The 20458-nt window shown below is 35.3% G+C and overlaps 1 protein-coding gene and 1 long non-coding RNA gene across 10 annotated transcripts in view; one reads left to right on the forward strand and one right to left on the reverse strand.

Moving 5' to 3' along the window:
* The window catches only part of RABGAP1L (RAB GTPase activating protein 1 like), a 767496-nt gene that overhangs the window by 500228 nt on the left and 246810 nt on the right, over positions 1 to 20458 (reverse strand). The window lies entirely within an intron of this gene.
* Positions 116 to 13448, forward strand: LOC123585056. The gene is made up of 3 exons (XR_006705874.1): positions 116 to 419; positions 4749 to 4751; positions 13438 to 13448. It is a non-coding gene; the product is annotated as an uncharacterized LOC123585056 (long non-coding RNA).

Raw genomic sequence — 20458 nt, forward strand, 5'->3', positions numbered from 1 at the left:
GAGCATGAGCAGGAGAGGGACAGAGAGAGAGAGGGAGACAGAATCCGAAGCAGGCTCCAGGCTCTGGGCTGTCAGCACAGAGCCCAACGTGGGGCTCAAACTGTGAACAGCAAGATCATGATCTGAGCTGGAGTCAGACACTTAACCGACTGAGCCACCCAGGTGCCCCACAACTTTAATTTTAATAGCCCAAAACTGAAAACAACCCATATATCCATCAACATAGAAACCAATAAACAAACTGTAATATGTCCATACAGTGAAGTTCTGAAATATGGAACTAATTTTTGATGAAAGAAATCAGGTGTGGATGTGGATGTGTGTTGACCAACAAGAAGTATAAGGAAACTTTTAGAGATGATTGGAAACATGGTGTATCTCGATAGCCATGGGTAACATGCATTTATACATATCAAAATGTGACATTTAAGATCTGTTATTTCACATACATGTAACTTATGGCCAAAAAGAAGGATAAAGCTATGATTGCACTTACATGTTTCAAGCATTCCATTTCTTAAATGTAAAACCACCAAATTAGATCCCTAAACTACTTGAGTGAAAAATACCAGAATCCTCCAAAGCAAGAAAGAGAGCTACTGAAATGTCTAAAAGAACAGATAGAATAAGTAAATCTATCCTGTGCCTACTTTCACACTCTCTCAATCAGGATACCTGACTCATGGTTCAGTGTTTGTACTCACAGACACAACAGCCCAGATGCAAGTGAGACACTGAGTGAGAAAAGGCTTCGTATTAAATGCCAGTTATACAACACTCTGGGACTGCCCCAGCTAGGCGGGATCTAAGACAACTGGCCAAGAAAGCAAAAACCTTGAGAAATTTCATTATCTGTAACCAGCCACAAAGGAAAAGGAAGAAAGAAAATACTAATATACATGTACATTTATTTTTTCTTCATGTTTATTTTTTTTGAGACAGAGAGAGAACATGCACACACAAGTGGGGGAGGGGCAGAGAGAAAGGGAGACACAGAATCGGAAGCAGGCTCTAGGCTCCAAGCTGTCAGCTCAGAGCTGGACACGGGGCTCAAACCCACAAACCGTGAGATCATGACCTGAGCTGAAGTAGGACACTTAATTGACTGAGCCACTCAGGCGCCTCTACATGTATGTTTAATTCTTAGTAGGGGGAACCCTCAAATAAAAGATGTAATTAAAACCAAATTAATCAGTCAAAAATAGTGTGCAGAGTAAAAATAACTAAGTAAGTAAGTAAGCAAGTAAAACCATGCACAGTATGATCTTTCTTTTCATTTTCCTTAGCTTGGGCTATTATCTTTAGTAAACATTTATCATACTTGAAGACTAGGAAAGATTATGACTTAAAGAAGACAGTATAGGCTTTAGAATGCGCCAGACGTGGGGTGGCAAGCTGGCTGCAGCACTCATTAACTATGACGCCGTGGGTATGTCATTCTTCCCACGTGTCTCAGCTTCCATCTGTAAAATGGAGCTAACACCTACCCCTTAAAGTTGGTTACGAAAACTAGAAATTTAAAGATAAACCATAAAAAAGCACACAGCAGCTCATTCAAAGCTCAGATAGTAAAGGTAAGCATATTCTTCACTCTCAACAGACTTTCTGTTTAATCATTTCTCCTTAAGAAACTATACCCACAAATAACCTGAGAATAGGAAATTAATAACACTTCCACTTTCTACTGAATTGCCATCTCCCTCAACAATTCCCTTTAAAAAGTACATTTTTAATATAAATGCATTATCTGAACATGACCACGCATCTTAGGAAATTTATATGATTACAACACCATAATGTAAAAATCACCAAAGTTTAGTCCATAAAAACCTCAATTACGTGGATGCTGCAATTTCCAGATAATGCGGGTCTTTCTCTTTTTAAATTTTTAAAATTTTGTTTCACTCCATCAAATTTTACATTTAAATCTTAAATCTTTATAAATGCCTCATATACATCTCCTCTGCCTTCTTAAACTCAGAATTCTGAACATAATTAAATTTTGCCTGGTAGGCTGGGATCATCATTCTTAACATTGATGAGAACAGTCTTAAAATTGCCTTATCATCACCATCACACCTTTGTAGCTACTAGATTCCGCATACATGTATATACACAGATATAGATACATAGGTTTTATGTTTACAGAGAAGCAGACAGACAGACTTGTTTGATTTCCACAAGTAACCAGACACCTAGAAAAGAATGGAGCTTCCATATTTTCCGAATCTATTTGCATAGCAAATATAGCATACTCCTCTTTCCTCTTCTAATTTGCTACCCTTAATTTTCTAAAGGTTTAACTATCAGAAATAAAGCTTATGAGAATTTTTTCTCAAAGAGTAAGCAGAAGTACTATTCTATGAATAAAATGCCATAGCTCAGGCCTGAGCTGTCAGTTATTTCTAAATAAGTAAAGTGGTAGCTGTTTTAGTACAGCAACAGACATGATAAATACACTTAAAAATAACACAAGAGAGAAGGAAATTCCCAGCTTTCTTACATCTTCCATGTTCTTCTCTTTATGAAACAAATCTGGAAATTAAATTGTTTAATAAGATTTTCATATCAATGCAATCCCATCAAATATTAATAGTATGTCACAGGAAAGGTTCAACATAGCCACCTCCCTTTAATTTTTGCACAGTAATAAAAACATGGAGGGGAAAGTTGAACCTTAAAACATCTCCTGCAAAAGTCTGTCAAAATTATAAGAAAACAGAATAGTACAGTTACATTTTAAATAACAGGTTCACATTATAGGAAAGAAATGTGGATTCAAAATCATTTTTAATTGAAAGAGATTTTTCCCTTATAAAAGAAAATTGCTATTTTTTAAAGATATCTTATTGTTATGGCAACTGAAGTGCTAAAAATAATAAAGAAATATCAAAGTTGTTATAGCAACTAGAATTTTAAAAAGCCATGAAGTGTAAAATAATCAAACCTTTACTTGGCTTGAAATGCAACATCTATGACTCAGTTTTCAAAAGAAAACTTGAAATACTCATGCTCTTATCTTTACAAGTTGTCTCTAAAGTCCAAATTAAAAAACAAAAAAAAACAAAAACTTCAGCCTAAGACCTTAAATATTTTTCAATATTCCTCATATCCCTCACCATTCTATACATATTCAACAATGTGGCTCTGATAATCATACAAGTTATCAAACTCCATCAGTAGCAGGAAATGTTGGTTACTCAATAAATGCATGTTGACTGAACTCAACTATTCAGAGTTCATGCAAAATCTGGATTTTCTGGTCTTCTAACATACTTCTTATCTCTAATCTTCACTCTCCTGCTCTAGAATACACTGAAGGTCAAAAAGATCTACTCACTGCCAAAGTGCTTTGCCCAGATTCATCCAATTAGAGTTCAATTAAATTACAATTTTACTGAAGGGCTACTGCATGCTACATATTGTGTGAAGTTTGGGGAAGTTTTTCTCATAGAAGTCACAGTCTAGTAGAGAACAAACTAAAATAGGTCAACATCACTGGGATGTAAAGTGCAATGAAGGGATATAATAAGATTATCAGGAGACAATTCATGAATGTCCTACAAGCAATGGCAAAGTCTTTGAAGGATTTAAACCAGGAAGTAACATAAATTGATTGTTTTCCCAGAAACAGCCAGATTAAGAAATTAAAATTTTAGATTTACATGCTTTGCATTATAAAATCAAGGTTAGGTGCTTACTTCCATAGTTTTCCTTGCTCCTTTCTAATAACTAATGACCAAGATTCAGGTAACAAATGTAGTAACAAATAGTGCTAACATAGCACATTTCTCCAGTCTTTATACACCGAAGAGAACGGACTGGGAACAGACCCCTATGTATGTTTCTCCACACCCCCTCTGCCTTCTTTGTACTCTTCATCCATCTCTTTTTCAATATATTTCCCCGCTAAAAACAACTGGCTTTTTTTTTTTTAAAAAAAAACAACTGGCTTATTTTTAAACTAGCTGTGGCTTATCCTATGAGCTAGTAAAGACAGCTTGAGAAGCTCAGACTGGGCTCTGTGGGAAAATGGGCCTTATTTCCCTTAGACATAGAAAGGGAGACCTGTAGTATTGTTGACATGGAAAGCCTCCTGTTACATACACTGTAGAGTTTGCTACCTCTGCAGAAAGAGGATGCTTACAAAACCACAATCTCTTCCATGCCTGCCTTACCTAGTAAAGAAGATGACTAGTGATAACCACTACTATTTTGATCCTGAGCCCATTATAGTTATGTTGCCTTTTCTTAAAATGAATAACTGGTATTGTCCTTTAGATAAATTATCTGCAATGCCTTGTTTTATTCTTAATTTGTGCAAAATCTTGTTTTTCCTAATTTTTTTATCAAAAAAGGAATACAAGCACTCAAAAACAGAAAAGGAATTTAATTTCACATAGTTGTATTAAGTTCTTAGACTGTACCTCCAAAATAAAATCATTCAGTAGTTAATTTGATCATTATATTTAGCACTGTAGTAATTTATACCCATGTAGTGCCTGCATGATTAATTTTATAACAGTTGTTGAATTTCTACTTGTTTATGCCACATATATACAGTGTCTGTGTGTCTGTATATACTCTACATTTTGTAATATTTCTCAAACTGGAGTCCAAGGAACCTTTGAGAAAATATCCTTAGTGGTCCATGAATACTCTTAATATTTTTAAATTTTCAATTTTATTTCTACAAAAATCTAAAAACTTTGCTAGAACTAGATTCTGGAGCTGCCTAGGTGGCTCAGTCAGTTGAGCATCTGACTTCGGCTCAGGTCCTGACCTCATGGTTCATGAGTTCAAGCCCCACATCTGGCTCTCTGCTGTCAGCACAGAGCCTGCTTCAGATCTTCTGTCTCCCTCTCTCTCTGCCCCTCCCCCACTCATGGATGCATGCGTGTTCTCTCCCTCTCTCTCAAAAACAAAAAAGTAGATTCTGATAATCTGACTGCTATCTCATAACAAAGTATTATTATGCAATATTGGTGCCAACATTTATTGAAGCATTAACCATTGTGTTGGAGTCAACTAGTTCTTAATTTGTTGCAAGCTAAGAAAATAGCACATAAAGAGGCTTAATACGTAAATAATGCACCAAGTGAAGGTCACATGACCCAACATCACACCATACAAATAAGTTCTCCAAGTGGGTTGAAAAGTATGCTGAGAAAATGAAGTCATCTGAAAGCACATGGCCACATAATTATGCCAAGCTCAAAACAAAACAAAACAAAAAAAAAAAAAAACAAGACAAAACAAAAAAAAAAACACTATATCGTAGCTATCAGGATCACATTCATACTGTGAACAGCAATCTACTCTCAGGAAAATAACCTAACCCATCGCATTAAATTAATACCATACTATTTTGGTATTAATACATAAATGTATATTTTTATTGCTTCCATTATATTATGATCATGAGAACTAAAAGTATATAGAGTTTATATTTAATTTTATATCACCATATATTTAGGTAACATTAAAATATATTTATAGTCAACACTGGTGGTAGGGGATTGTTAAGAACTTCTCTTCACCATGAAATGGCGTGGCATATTATTCAAAGTTGAAAACCCTGACACATATAGTTGATATTCAAAAGATGTCTTTTTTTTTCCCCCTGAGAGAGAGTGTTCATGTGCACACACAAGCACAAATATGGGGGAGGGTCAGAAGAAGAGAAAGAATTCCAAACAGGCCCCATGCCCAGCACAGATGGGGCTCAATCTCACAATCATGAGGTCATGACTCAAGCCAAAATCAAGAGCTGGACACTTAACTGACTGAGCCACCAAGGCACCCCAAAAGATGTCTTTTAATAATAATGATGAAGTACTGCAGCAATACTAGTCAAAAAGAAGTAAAGCTAAAGAAAACAATTTAACTAGGTTAATAAGAAATGAACAATTTTTGAGTCTAGAATGCCCACTAAGCTTATGGAAAATATCTAATTACAAATCATACGAACAGATGGAAAAAGATTTATACGAGAGAATATAATTACCATAAAATGCTCATTTAAACATGCATTTGCTTTTACATGAAACCACTAAAGAAACGTCGTATTACCCCCTCCTCCACAAATTTCCTCCACACCCCATTACCACTCTATACGTTGCACTGTCAGCTCCTAGACCAAGACAATCGTCTCATTTATCTCTGAGTTGCTCATGGAGCCCAATACACAATGCTTCCATCACTGATATCCAGTGCATGTTTGCTGAAAGGATAACATTTCTATTGACCCAGCACTTTCTCCCCAAAGATCTCAAAATGCTTTATAAACAGATATTACTGACATTATAAACATATTGCGTGACTTGCTCCAGATCACATTAGAACTACGATGGAAGAGGAAAAGTCAACAGAAATAAATGAAATGAAAACCTTCCAACCCTAAGTCCAGAAATGTATTAACCACAAGATCATTAAAAGTCTGTTGCAAGGGCCTAAAATAATTTACTTAACAATTTAATTTGCCAACGAACAAAGGTCTGAGCATATCTTCTTTACTAGGTTATGAGCTCCTCTGAAAATATCTTTCATTACAGCTATCCTCAGTGGTAAGCACAGTGGCTGACACATGACAGAGGCTAATAATATATGCCAAATAAATAAAATTGACTGATATGTGTTCCTCTCCTGCTAAACATCAACACAAAAGGTTATTTCATAAAGCTAGAGACTAATCTAAAATAAACAGCTGGATTCTCCTAATATAACAGAAATCAGTGTGGCTTAAATTCACTCAGAATATAAAGCTTTTCAAAAGAAAGCTAAAAATATTATACTTTCTCATCATCCCTGGGTCATGTTATGGGGGAATGAAGAAAATGAGAAATCAAACGAATTGACCTACATCTGCCAGTACAACTTTATTTTTCACCAGGCAGTTTCAAAGCTAAGTGGCTAAAGTGATTAGGTAGCATAGGGAACAACTCAGAACACTGAGCCTTTGACAGAAATCACTTTTAAGAGACAGAAATTGAGAACGGAAAGAATAAACCTATTATGCTGTTTTCAAGACATGCCTAAAAGAGGAATAAATGTTGCTAAACTGGCAGAAGCCTGGTAAGAAAATGTCTCTATTGAAAAGGATTTGGAATCAAAGAAGAAAATGTGATTAAAAACTTGAATTAGAAGACTGAAGTGGGAATCAGCAGTTTGGTGGATTTTGGGGGCCCACTAGGCAACACCATGCAACACTGTTTACAATGTTGAGTAGGGGGATAGGGCTTTAAATGAATGTGTACAAACGCCTATACACACATATATATACACACATCCACAGAAATTAAATGTTCCTGTTAATCTAACATTGGCATCTCTCTCCAATGCCAGCAATAATCTATGGCTAAATAATTCAGTCATAACACAGACTAAAGCGTGGTATAAGCTCAGCAACATGGACTTTTATTTACAAACGTCGCCATTCACTGCTTTTTCAATTCAGTCTCTTAGCCCCGCTTTCAGGTGCTTCAGTAACCTGGTACACAACAGTATAAAATAGATGATGTAGAGAACTACAGGCATTTAAAAGGTAAGCTTTGGGGCGCCTGGGTGGCTCAGTCAGTTAAGTCTCTGACTTTGGCTCAGGCCATGATCTTGCACTCTATGAGTTCAAGCCTCATGTCGGGCTCTCTGCTGATAGCTCAGAGCCTGGAGCCTGCTTCAGATTCTGTGTTTCCTCCTCTCTCTGCCCCTCGGTCTCTCATACTGGTGCATGCTCTCTCTCTCAAAAATAAACATTAAAAATTTTTTTAAAAAAATAAATAAAAGGTAAGCTTTTCTAGGAAACTATACTGTTGTTCACAGAAAAAATACACCTTGGGTTAAAAGTAGATTCTCACAGAATTTAAATGTGCCAGTAAGATGCTAGAATTAGTTGGGTATTTAAAACTCAGAACACTAACACCAAATAATTTATAATCAGCATTTACTCTAGGAAAAAAGTGCTCACAGAATTCTATTCAATATCCAATATTCTGAAGTTGCTTATAAGGTAAGAATGAGATAAATCAACCTCTGATTCTCTTCTTTTATCATATAGGAAGTATTTCCAGTGCTATGGCTTTTGAATAACATCAAGATCTTGGAGTCTTAATACTCCAGTCCCTCCAGAGTCTTCACAGGGAGAAGGCATATATGAAGATGTATTTGTGATAGAAAAGTTTCAGAACACTTTAGGAAGCCATTTACCCAATATCCTTAGTATGTCTTTATACTTGTAAATTCGACAGCCCTGTTTAAATGCTTGCGTATGCAAATATTATCTGAGCATCAAAAGATAACTGCAGAAATGTGAAGGATTCCAGTTATAGTAATGGGTTGGAATGACATTTTCTTTAATAACTTCTTTTATAAATGTACCGCCCAAGCTGACTGTCATTATGGGACTATTTATAATTTAAAGCTTTCTGTCAAGATGATTTTATGCCCTGACATGGCTCTGAGTAGGCTGGAGACAGCTGTATGCCCCAAGGGAAAAGAAATTACTGGTGTTGTTCAAGAACAAAGGTATTAAATAGGAAGTGTTTCATACAGAACTTCATTGAAAATGATGATGGCTAATTGTAACATACAGTAAAATTCTGCCAGTCGACCAATGATAATTTTGATAATAAATGTTATTTCACCCATAAAGTTTCTTCCCTTAAAGTAGATGAAACTTAATTATACTTTTCTGAGCTTCCTAATAAAATAGATGCATGGCACTATTACAATTAAGGTTTTTTCTGTGCACAAAATGGGTATTAGAAAAGTTCTGGAAAATTGCAAAAAGAATCTTTATCCAACATTACTGGAATATCATTATATTTGTAAATTTTAACTTTGCATTAATGGGTTTAACCAACATGAATCAAGAGAAAAATGTCAATTATTGAATGAGGATGTACTGTATTTGTGGAAAACACTGGTATAAACCCCATCATTACTAAAAGACAAACAGAACAATCAGACTGAGGTATTTTTGTTTTGTTTTGATTATTCAGTTTTTTAATCTATTAGAATAAAAAATATTATGTCTAATTTGTTCCTATATTTTGGGGAATTTTCATAAGAATCCACGTTGGTAGGGGATTCTGAATAAAATTATTGGAAATACTTTTCATGTCTCAGCCAAATGCTACTGGAAACAAGAGAATAAAGTTCTAGTCCACTATTCATTGGATGAGAGAACGTCACTTGAATTCTTCCAGTCCCAAAGACCTAATCTCTTTCAATTATAAAATGCAATGCTTACCAAATGAGGCATGAAATTACGACATTTGATGCTTTTTAAAAGTTCTTGACAATCCTGAAATTTTTACATTCACAAGGGTGCCTATTAATAATATTATTAATGTGAGTTGGGACACAAAAACTGTAGACATAAAAGAAAACTACTGATAAAAAATAACATACTACAGGAGTGCCTGGGTGACTCGGTCAGTTAAGCTTCAACTCAGGTCATGATCTCATAGTTTGTGCATTTGAGCCCCATGTCAGGCTCTGCTCTGGCAGTGTGGAGACTGCTTGGAATTTCACTCTCTCTCTCTCTCTCTCTCTCTCTCTCCCTCTCCCTCTCCTTCTCCCTCTCTCCCCTGCTCATGCTCTCCCTCAAAATAAACAAACATTTAAAAAAATTTTAATTTTTGCTACAATATTTGTTGGTTTTAAAGGTCAAATTCTATTTACATCAAATGCCGTAACAAATTCTAATGAAGAAACTCAGCACGACAAAAAGATCGCCAATGCTGTGGATGATGACGTACATATCTCAAATAATATTCAGTGTTAACAGTGCTCCTTACCAACTAAAACAGCAGCCAACAAGAAGCAGAAAGCTCTCTACTATTTGCTTGCACTGACCAACAAGGACGGTTTAACCATTATTTTCTAAATGTTAAATGATAATCCTATTGGCTTACTTTAACTCCACAAAAACTTGTGTTCCAATGGTGTATTCTGTTAACAATAAAGCCAATCAAGTGTTAATGATGAGTACAACTGGAACATAAAGGTGTGCTGTAAATGATGCTCTCTACACGTCAATGAAATGCATTAAAGGCCAGAATTTATTCATGTTTTTATTTCATAGTAACAAAAAGACACTTCAGAAAGTATGATTTCAAGGAGATTACTGCATTGAACGTAGTTTAAAATACCTGGCAGTTTTTTCCAGCACCTTTCTGTTTCCTGTACAGGAAGCAAAACAACTGCTACCCAATTTTGACTTAAAATACGGTTATTGTATATGTACTTAAAATATGGCTGAGATGCCATACATTAAAGTCTGAGACGCACATGATAAAATGTTTCTAGAAATGAACATGTGTATTTTTAAAATTATTAAAAAGCATTTAATAATGAAAGAAATACAGAAGTGTCATGGACTCGAGGCAAGGAATGAAGGATAATCTTCATTTTACTGATTTTGTTAATGTTTATTTATTTTATTATATGAAATTTATTGTCAAATTAGTTTCCATACAACACCCAGTGCTCATCCCAAAAGATGCCCTCTTCAATGCCCATCACCTACCCTCTCCTCCCTCCCACCCCCCATAAACTCTCAGTTTGTCCCATATGTTTTCACTCTTATGTGGATCCTGAGAAACTTAACAGAAAACCATGGAGGAGGGGAAGGAAAAAAAAAAAAAGAAAAAAAAAAAAAGAAAAAAAAAAAAAGAGGTTAGAGTGGGAGAGAGAGCCAAAGCATAAGAGACTCTTAAAAAATGTTTATTTATTTTTGATAGAAAGAGACAGCATGAGCAAGGGAGGGAGACAGAATCCTAAGCAAGGTGCAGGATCTGAGCCATCAGCACAGAGCCCACTGCAGGGCTCGAACCCACGATCTGTGAGATCATGACCTGAGCCAAAGTCAGACGCTTAACCGACTGACCCACCCAGGCGCCCCTGCATTTTATTAATTTTAAATGCCAGGTGGAGAATGGAAAAGTAGCAGAAGCTACACTACAAGCCATTGTCTCTACTAATCCTAAGGGCATGAAGGTAAAGCATAAAAACATAGACACACATTTCCTTCACTCATCGTTCAGTAAATTTTTTCTTGACAGCCTACTGTATACTATGCTTTCTTTCTGAGGTCCTTTGGTTTCGGTCAAATATATCTTTTTTTATATAAACTGAAGTGACTCTCCTTTAGGAACAAGGGTGCTTACTTCTCAGATCATTTGCCTTTGGCCTACATATCCCAAAATAAATATATTTTTTTCTGGTTCTGAAAAGAGAGAAAGTTTAGTTTCAAACAGATGTCATATATAAATCACAAGTAAAGTGAACACTCATACCTTCTGTACTTCAATTACCTAGAGAAGTTGTTCCAAAATTAGATTTGAAGGCTTGGCAGAAGATAGGGTAAGACTTGTACAGAACAGTACTCTATACTAGAGGAAGGATGGAAAGAAGAGGAAGGAAGGAGGGACACAGAAGGAGGGAGGGAGGGAAGAAAGGAACGTAGAAGGAAAGAAGCAAACAAAAAAAAGAAACCTTCAAAAGACCTCCAAAAGGATTATACAGGAAAATTATCCAATGTAAATATTTATAATGCATTTTCATCCCAAAGCATATTTAAGTAAGCCTTTTGGCCCAGAAGTCTTTTAAATTTTTGTATTGATTCATAAATCAAAGTATAGGTACACGCCACTTTGGAAAATACTATGCAGTTCATTTTGAGACAGAGAAAAAGCAGTTTTACTCACAGTACAATTTTCAGAAGAGAATAAAGAAGAAAAAAGTCCAAAAGACATGTGGAGATATTGTCAAAAGGTTTATTTTTGTTCATTATCTGTTGATTCAATGAAGTGTTAAGTGCTTCCTATAATGTCACAGTCTAAAGATACCATGGGAAAATGTTGGTGAGATGAGTTTATATTCTATATTGTCAGAGTTACCTGGAAGCCAAATAAGATAGTTTAATACAGAACAATGGACACAGAAGTAGTTTTAGTGATGCAGGTTACAGCTTCATATGTTATAATTACACTTATGTATCTCATATAAATTCTTGTACCTTTGGATTTCTCATCGGAAAAAAAAGAGTAATACACCAATTGTCTTGCTTATCCCAGATGGTTAATTGGAACATTAAATAAGGCAACATTTATGAGAAATTTTGGGGGAAAAATTATAAAGTATGCTAACAATGTCACTATTTTTACCAATAAAACTTCAAAGAAAAAATGGATACCTGAACGATATAAAACTATTTCATGTAACTTCTCTTGGGCTTCTATTTCCATATCAATAAAGGAGAAGGGATTATCACTGGCTTTGGTGTTGTAAAGGCTTTCATAAGGACAAAATTAGAAAAAAAAATATAGAAAAAATACTGTAACTAAGAAGGGGTATTTCTATAAACTGATTATTTGTGTCCTACCATATGTTGAAATTCTAGCACCCAAGATGATGGTGTTAGGAAGTGGAGTGTCTGGGAAGTGATTAGTGCCCTTATAAGTGTGGTTCGAGAAAGCTGCCTTGCCTCTTCCACCATATGAGGACAAAGCCAGAAGGCACCCTCTATACACAAGGAAGTAGGTCTTCACCATACATTGAATCTACTGTATCATGATCTGGACTTCCCAGCCTCCAGAACTGTAAGAAATGAATTTCTGTTGTTTGTAAGCAACCCACTTTACGGTATCTTGTTATAAGAGACCAAAAGGACTAAGTCAGCTATGAAATATAAATGATTATAAATTCTGTTTTCTATTCTTAAAACATTTGTAAGTTGTTCAAACATTAAAAGAAATTACTTAAATCTTGATGATCCTTATTAATCAGGCACAGGGAACCTAGACACAAAACAATTCTCCCCCAAAGGGCAGAGAAAATATTCTTGCTTGTTACGTTTACAATCAGTCTCCAAACTGGAAGAAACCACAGATAATTCTTTTTTTTTTTTTTTTTTTTTTTTTTACAAAAATCAATCCAAAGAATATGCTCTTCAACCAGACAACTCTATTGATTACTACCATTTTGGGCAAGTTATATAAAATCGTTATGCTTCAATAATAACACTTAAGTAATTATAAAATAATATAAACAAGTAGCAATAATTAAATGAGTTCATACATTCAATAATAAATACTCCTAAAGATTAGCTATTTTATATCACCAAAAGCATTATCAGATTTCTACTTTCTCAGAAGAGTATGCTAATAAGCCTCAGATAAATCATTCTTGCTTCCCCTCAAAAGTACTAAAAGCTTGATACATGCAAAAAGCTGTGCTTTTAGTATCACAGCTTAAGCCCTAACAGACCAACTATAAGCTCTAGACTAAATATAAAAAAGTGAAACAATTCACTGAGGGCTCTGGAGAGAGAAAAAAACCAGGAATACTTTGGAGAGATAATCCAAACTTGAAAAATGGGCATATCTGACATTAAGCATGCCTTTTTTGCAGCTTTGGCCTGAGGGCAGGCCAAAGTCACAATGTGATGCAAGACAGCTGAAGTTCCAATAGAAGGCATACTATCCTTCCTGACTGAGAAGCCAGGGTCAAAGCCCAGAGTAATCACAGTTGCCACAGAGTAAGGAAATAATGGAAAAGAAAGGGCCAGAAAATAAGAATCCTAAATTCTGTGTATAACATCTCCCAAGTTTCTGGGTAACTCCCAAACCAAGCATACATGCGGAAGACTACAAGCTGGCAGGCTCAAGATAAATGGACTGAGCAGAGAACTGGGCTGTTAACCACCACAGGCAAGACAGAGCTTAAAATTTGAATAAAATCAAGTTAAACACTTGCTAAACAAAAAGTCAATACTCTCATAATACCCACAATTTCCAGGACACAATTCCAAAATTATCTAACAAACAAGTACCAGGAAACTGTAACCCATTTGTAAAGGAAAAAACAATCAACAAAAGCCAACCTTAAAATGACCCAAATGTTGAAATTATCAGACAAGGGCTATGAAGCAGCTATGAAAACTATGCTCAGTGACGTAAAGAAAACTATACTTGTAATAAATTTCAGGAGAGAAATAAATTTCAGGAGAGAAAATGAAAACATAAAAAAGATCCAAATGAACACTTTAGAATACAAACGTAACAATTAATTGGATGGAATTAGGGGCACCTGGGTGGCTCACTCAGTTGAGCATCCAACTCTTGATCTCAGCTTAGGTCATGATCTCCTGTTCATGAGATTGAGCTCCACATCGGGCTCCACGATGACATTGTGGAGGCAACTTGGGCGCTCTCTCTCTCTCTTTCTCTCATGTGCATGTGTGCATGCGCACACACACACACCTTTAAAAAAATTCACTGCATGGACTTAGAGATGAATAAAGAAAAGCTAAGTGAACTTAAAGATAGGTCAACAAAAATTATTCTACCTAAAAATTATTCTGACCCAAAAAATAAAAAACAGAGAGCCCCAGAGATCTGAGGGAACAATATCAACAAATGAAATCCTAGTAGTAGAGAAGAGAATTGGGGAGTAGGAGATACTTGATGAAATCATGACCCAAATCTTTCCAAAGTTGGTGAAAGATATAAACTTACAGATTTAAGAAGATCTGTGGCCCCAGAGAGGACTAACATGAAGAAAACCAAGCTTAGGCATATCATTATCAAACTATTGAAAACCAAAGTGAAAATGAAAATCTTGAAAGCAGCCAGAGAAAAACAACATATTACATATAGGAGAGCAATGATTCAAATGATGCAGGTCCAGCTATACGATTGTGAGACTCCATGCAAATTGAAAACAGGGGGCCTGAAAACTTTTAAGAGTTTCAAGACAACAACAGCAGAAAATGTAACCAAGCACACAGCCTTTGTAAGTGTGGAACTCTATGCAACTGCACAGGTCACATGCCCATGAAACAGACTCTGGAGTGACTATGTGCTTTCACCAGGAATAAGAGAAGCCAAAGGCACTGCAACAGTATCTTCAAAATGTTTAAAGGAAAACTATCAACCCTATAGTCTACAAACAGGGAAAACATTCTTTGACAATAAAGGCAAAAGAAAGACATTTTCAGATAAAGGAAAATTATGTTACCAACAGACCTGCACCATATGGAATGCTAGAGAAATTACTTCAGGCTCAAGAGAAATGATATCAGAGAGAAACTTGAATCTTTAGGAATAAATGAAGAGCACGTGTGCGTGCACGCGCGCGCGCGCGCACACACACACACACACACACACACAAATGTGATAAATATAAATATCTACATTTTCCTAAATGTATCACTGGAAAGTTTTTAAAAAGAGCCTCCAGTTGCAATATGGAGAACAGGCTGGAGCAAAGGGGGTAGGAGGTAAAAATATGGAAGTGGAAAGACCATTTGGAAAGCTACTGCTGTTGCATTAGAAAAATATGTCTTGGACTGTAATAATGGCAAAGAAGATGGAGAATGCCCATATTTGAATCCCAGCTGCGACATAAAACTAACTAGACTAGACTTCAACAGGAAAAAAAGTACAAAGTATTTTATTTTCTCAGTTTGTGATACTGGGAGAAGATAAAGCCTAGCTTAAAATTCATTCCGTCCTGGAAAAGTCCCTAGTAGTATGTTCACATCATTATATGCTTTTGCAAAATCTGCAAAACAGACAAACAAAAAACATTCTTTTCCTTAAAGACCTCTCCCATCCCAAAATTACATAGGTTTCAGGCCCAACAAAACCTGAATTCATATCAGAAAATCAAACACAACTAAGTAGCATAAAAGGGAGAGATGAAAGACATATTAGAAATAAAAATTAGGGGTGCCTGGGTGGCTCAGTTGGTTAAATGTACAACTCTTGATTTTGGCTCAGGTCATGACTCATGGTTCATGAGATCAAGTCCTGCATCAGGCTCTGCAATGACAGCACGGAGTCTACTTGTGATTATCTCACTCTCTCTCCTCTCCCTCTACCCCTCTCTCTTCCCTTCTCTCTCTCTCTCTCTCTCAAAATAAAGACTTAAAAAAAGAAAAAATAAATAAAAATTAAAAGCCAGTTTATAAATCCTCTTGAGCATTTAGAATGATACTAAACATGTCTTGAATGATGAGTGCCATTTAAAAAGCACTCTCACAAAAAAGTAATAAAATAGAAAGCACTGTCACAAATTAAATTAGTAACATTCAACCTAATGCTCTCCAAATCAACAATCTGGATTAATACATAGTATGCTCAAGATTCACTTAATTATGTTTATGTCAGTGTTCAAATATGTCATGAATAATATCTAAACTAATTTTCTTCCTGGGAGTGATTTCTAAAAAGTAATACAAATAAAGTGGCTATTTCAGTTAAGGTACTTAGTATATGTCATTTCAGTTCTACAGCAAAAGCACTGGCCAGGTTTCCTAGAGGACTACTTGTCACAGTATCTTTCTGGTTGCATCTTTACCCATTTCCAAAAAAGAAAAATACATAGCCCTCCAGTAACCTTACACTGTGTTAAGCTACTATCTCCATGATAGAATATTTTAAATTAATGTGGTTTGCTTTCACTAAAGAACTCTTCTCTCAATATAACCCGACAGAAGGAATGGTGAATAGGACTTATCTTCCTGGGAAGTAAAACATATTAAGGTTTTAAATGTGGTGGGTCAAGTAGAATGGGAATGAAGATTAATGGAAGTAAAATTTAATTCTTATTCTTCAGGCTCAAATGGAAAACCTAAAAGGCTCCATACATTTTGAGAATTAAGGAAGCCGCCTGAATCAAAAATGAAAGTAGACAGCCAAAACCCAAGAGAGAAAAATCGTTCACAAGAATTGTCTACTTCTTTGATTCTCTGACTTTCCTTCCTTCTTTTCCATCAAGTAAAAGCCAAGTATCAGATGATTCAGATGTTACATAAAGCATAAATTAAGAAAAAAGAACTTAAACCTTACAAGGCAACTATGTTTAATCCAATGTCATGATTCTCATTTTATATTTATATAGTATTCCTTTGATAAGAAACTATAACTATTTTAGTTTTTAAACTATATTATCTTATCTGTCTATAACAATGATAGTATTCAATTATGATCTATTATAGTAAAGGTTTACCCATAATTATAGAAAATTTTAAAAACTATTTTATAGTAAATATTAAATTACATTGTGACTTTTTAGCTATTTCTTTCTTTTTTTTTTAATATGAAATTCATTGTCAAGCTATTTCTTTCTCAACTAAAATAAGCCAGAAATAATTACAGGCATTCACTCAGGCAATAATAATTTAAAAAGTATTTCAGAGGGGCGCCTGGGTGGCCTCAGTTGGTTAAGTGTCCGACTTTGGCTCAGGTCATGATCTCATGGCTCATGAGTTCAAGCCCCACATCAGGCGTTGTGTTGACAGCTTACAGCCTGGAGCCTGCCTTGGGATCCTGAGTCTGTCTGTCTGTCTGTCTGTCTGTCTCTCTCTCTCTCTCTCTCTGCCTCCCCCCCCCCACTCACACTCTATCTCTGTCTCTCAAAAAAATAAACATTTGAAAAAAAAGTATTTCAAAACATTTTAGAGCTTAAGGCCTAAGACCTAGACCCTTGCTACTTAAATTGTATGCCATAGACCAGTAGAAGTATTGGCATTAACAGATGGGTTATTAGAAATGAGAATTGCAAGCCCAACCCAGACCCACTGAATCAGAATCTGCATTTTAACAAGATTCACAGGTGTTCTGAAGACACATTAAATTCTGAGGTCTGTCCTAGAAAATGTTTCTGACCTCAAAATGTCAACAATGAAATTTAAACTGAATGTAAACAAACCAAGAACAAATTATCAAGTATTGACTCTGCTTGGTGATTAAATCAAGACTTGCAGGAAGGTATGGAATTGGCACTTTAGACTGTATTCTAAGTTTATACTCTAATAGAATCAAAGTGACATAATGCTGGCATTTAGGTTTGCCCCAATATTTTTTACTGGACTAAGCCCTCCTTTAAAGACTCTTTGGGGTGCTCCTGAAGCAAGACTGGAATCCTTGGAGAACCCTTAAAACTACCAATATAAACATAGGTTTCTCTTGTGTTTCAAGGATGTTCCACTGCTATATGCATTCTTAGAGAATATCTCTATCTCCAGAATAAAAAAACAAAGTCATTATTTAATTTGTAACTATTCTCTCAAAGTATTAATATGCCATCAGAGGACCCCTATATTAAAAAACTGTCAATGACTTAAGACACCACTGAATTTGGTACAAACTAGATAGAATTTAGAGAATCTTTCCTCTCGTATGGCAACAAAATCATTCTACATAGGGTTCCATTAACAGTATCAGTGGAATGAATGCCTGTAAGTATAATAAATGAAAAAAAGCTTGTATTTTTGTAACAGAAAACAGTCTCATTTAGAGCTCATCAATCATGTATTATTGTCGAGCAAAAATTAAAAGCCTGATGGAAAATTAAGTTATCTTCATACCTACAAACGATGGAGGCTATTTTTGTTAAGACTGTCTGAATTTATTAACCATAATTATGACATACAGTCCAAAGAGAATAACCTCCTTATCATGTTAATTATTCTTCTCTTTTAAACACCTACTGTGTTGTCTGAGCAATAATTCAAGTAAAATGCCCTAGAAAAAAGCCACTTAGGCTCCCATGTTGGAGTCCAGTTGGCAGCTCTGAGCCTTTCCAATAGCCCCAACTCGCCTTTGTGTCCTCTTTTAGAGGCCTTGTACTCTATGTATAACTTCATTAACAGTGGGCTGAAAACAACCTTGGGTTGAGTGCTTTGTTTGGGGCTTACTTGGCCAGGGCCTTTTGAACAGTAGTGTCCCAATGAAGTACTGGATATTATGTTTGTAAGAATGAGCTTTAAAAAACAAAACAAAACCAACAACAGTCTTTGAGAAATTTCTAACTACTTTGTAACTGCATGACTTGACCCGGTGATAAAGCAGTAATTAAAAATTTCCCTCAAAAAAAAAAAAAAAGTTTACCTCCACGCCCCCAGAAAACACAGTTTCAGTGGAAATAATATCAACTACCTTACTGATCTAAATATCATCTGTTACCTATGAAAAGTAAATGATTCAAGCATCTATTCTGGATCAGTTCCACATCATTTTGGAGTGATGCACAGCTTTTATCCACTGTCACATGTGTACCAAGGAGAGTCGGTACTGACACTGGTGAGCAACCCAGACAAAACACAAGTTCTATGGATGTGCTAACGGACCTCAGCACTGGAAAGGCTACCTCTGGAAAGCCAGCAATTTGCCTCTTAGTTTTCAGTCTCTGGAGGTACTATTTATTCATGAAAACTTTGATAAACCTGCAGTTTTACCACAATATAAAGAAGAAATATTCTCTGTAACTTTATGCTCCAAGGAAGTTCAATGGAAAATACTAAAAAGAGAGTTAAAAATCATAGATAAATTACAGGTAACTCTAGTTTCTATTTCCGGTTCTGACATACCTCTTCCTTTTGACCTTGGGCTGAGTATTTATTTAAACTTTTAGATTTCTGCATTAACTGTAATACTATTATTACTATTCTGCATTAACTGTATTAACTACTATTAATACTATTCTGCATTAACTGTAATACTATTATTAACTGTAATCACTCTAATCCACAGGTAAATCAAAAAGATAAACTAATGTTTCTAAATCAATTCTCAAATTTAATGTATTAAATAAGCACATGACAATACTTCAAATAAGATGAACATCTGAGTAACTGAGTTATGCAAAGCATTAATGCAAATCCACATACCCAAAGTTCAAAGGAAAACTTTAATCAAAAGGAAGCCCAGAAATCTAAAACCCGAATGAAAGTTATGGCTCCTGTTTTAATACTCTTCTTGTTGCCAACACTGTCTTGCTCCCATCAGATATAGCACATAATACAGGTTAGTAGCATTTCTGGGTTAACAACTTTTTCTTCTTCTTCTTCGTCTTCCTTTTTTTTTTTTTTTTTTTTTTTTTTTAACAAATGACAATTCAACAGAAATACATCTACCTTTAAAAAGCAATTACTCCCACAATCACAAGACTTATGTTGCCAGAGCGAAGCATGCCAGATAGTGTTGTGTCAGCAATCATTTGTACAAGATTTAGAATCTTGAGCTATACCTTATTTGAAATAACAGCAAAGAATAAAGTGATCCCCAAAGGACCACAATTCAAATCATCTGCATAAAAATGAAGAATCAGAATATAAAAATCAGAATCTACTGTGTGCCAGCAGGTAGGGGTGGAAGGGTGCAAAGGATACAAAAAACAGTAAGTTGCAATTCCAATTCTTACTGAGGGTAACTTTCTAATTCTTATCTTCCTAATGCGTCCAACTACTTGCCCATTTTAGAAACTAATAAACCTCTGAATATGTATTAAAACAAATATCAAAAGACAGGAAGTAAGTTAACAAGAGCAACATTAAGAACAATGATAAAAGTTCTTACCAGTAGTTCATAATCACTATTTGGTAAATTATGAAAAATCTTATATCCTGGATATAGTATCATCATACAAACACAAAAAAGCCTGGGAAACA

The sequence above is a fragment of the Leopardus geoffroyi genome, chromosome C3 (assembly GCF_018350155.1).
Source record: "Leopardus geoffroyi isolate Oge1 chromosome C3, O.geoffroyi_Oge1_pat1.0, whole genome shotgun sequence".
Lineage (NCBI taxonomy): Eukaryota > Metazoa > Chordata > Mammalia > Carnivora > Felidae > Leopardus > Leopardus geoffroyi.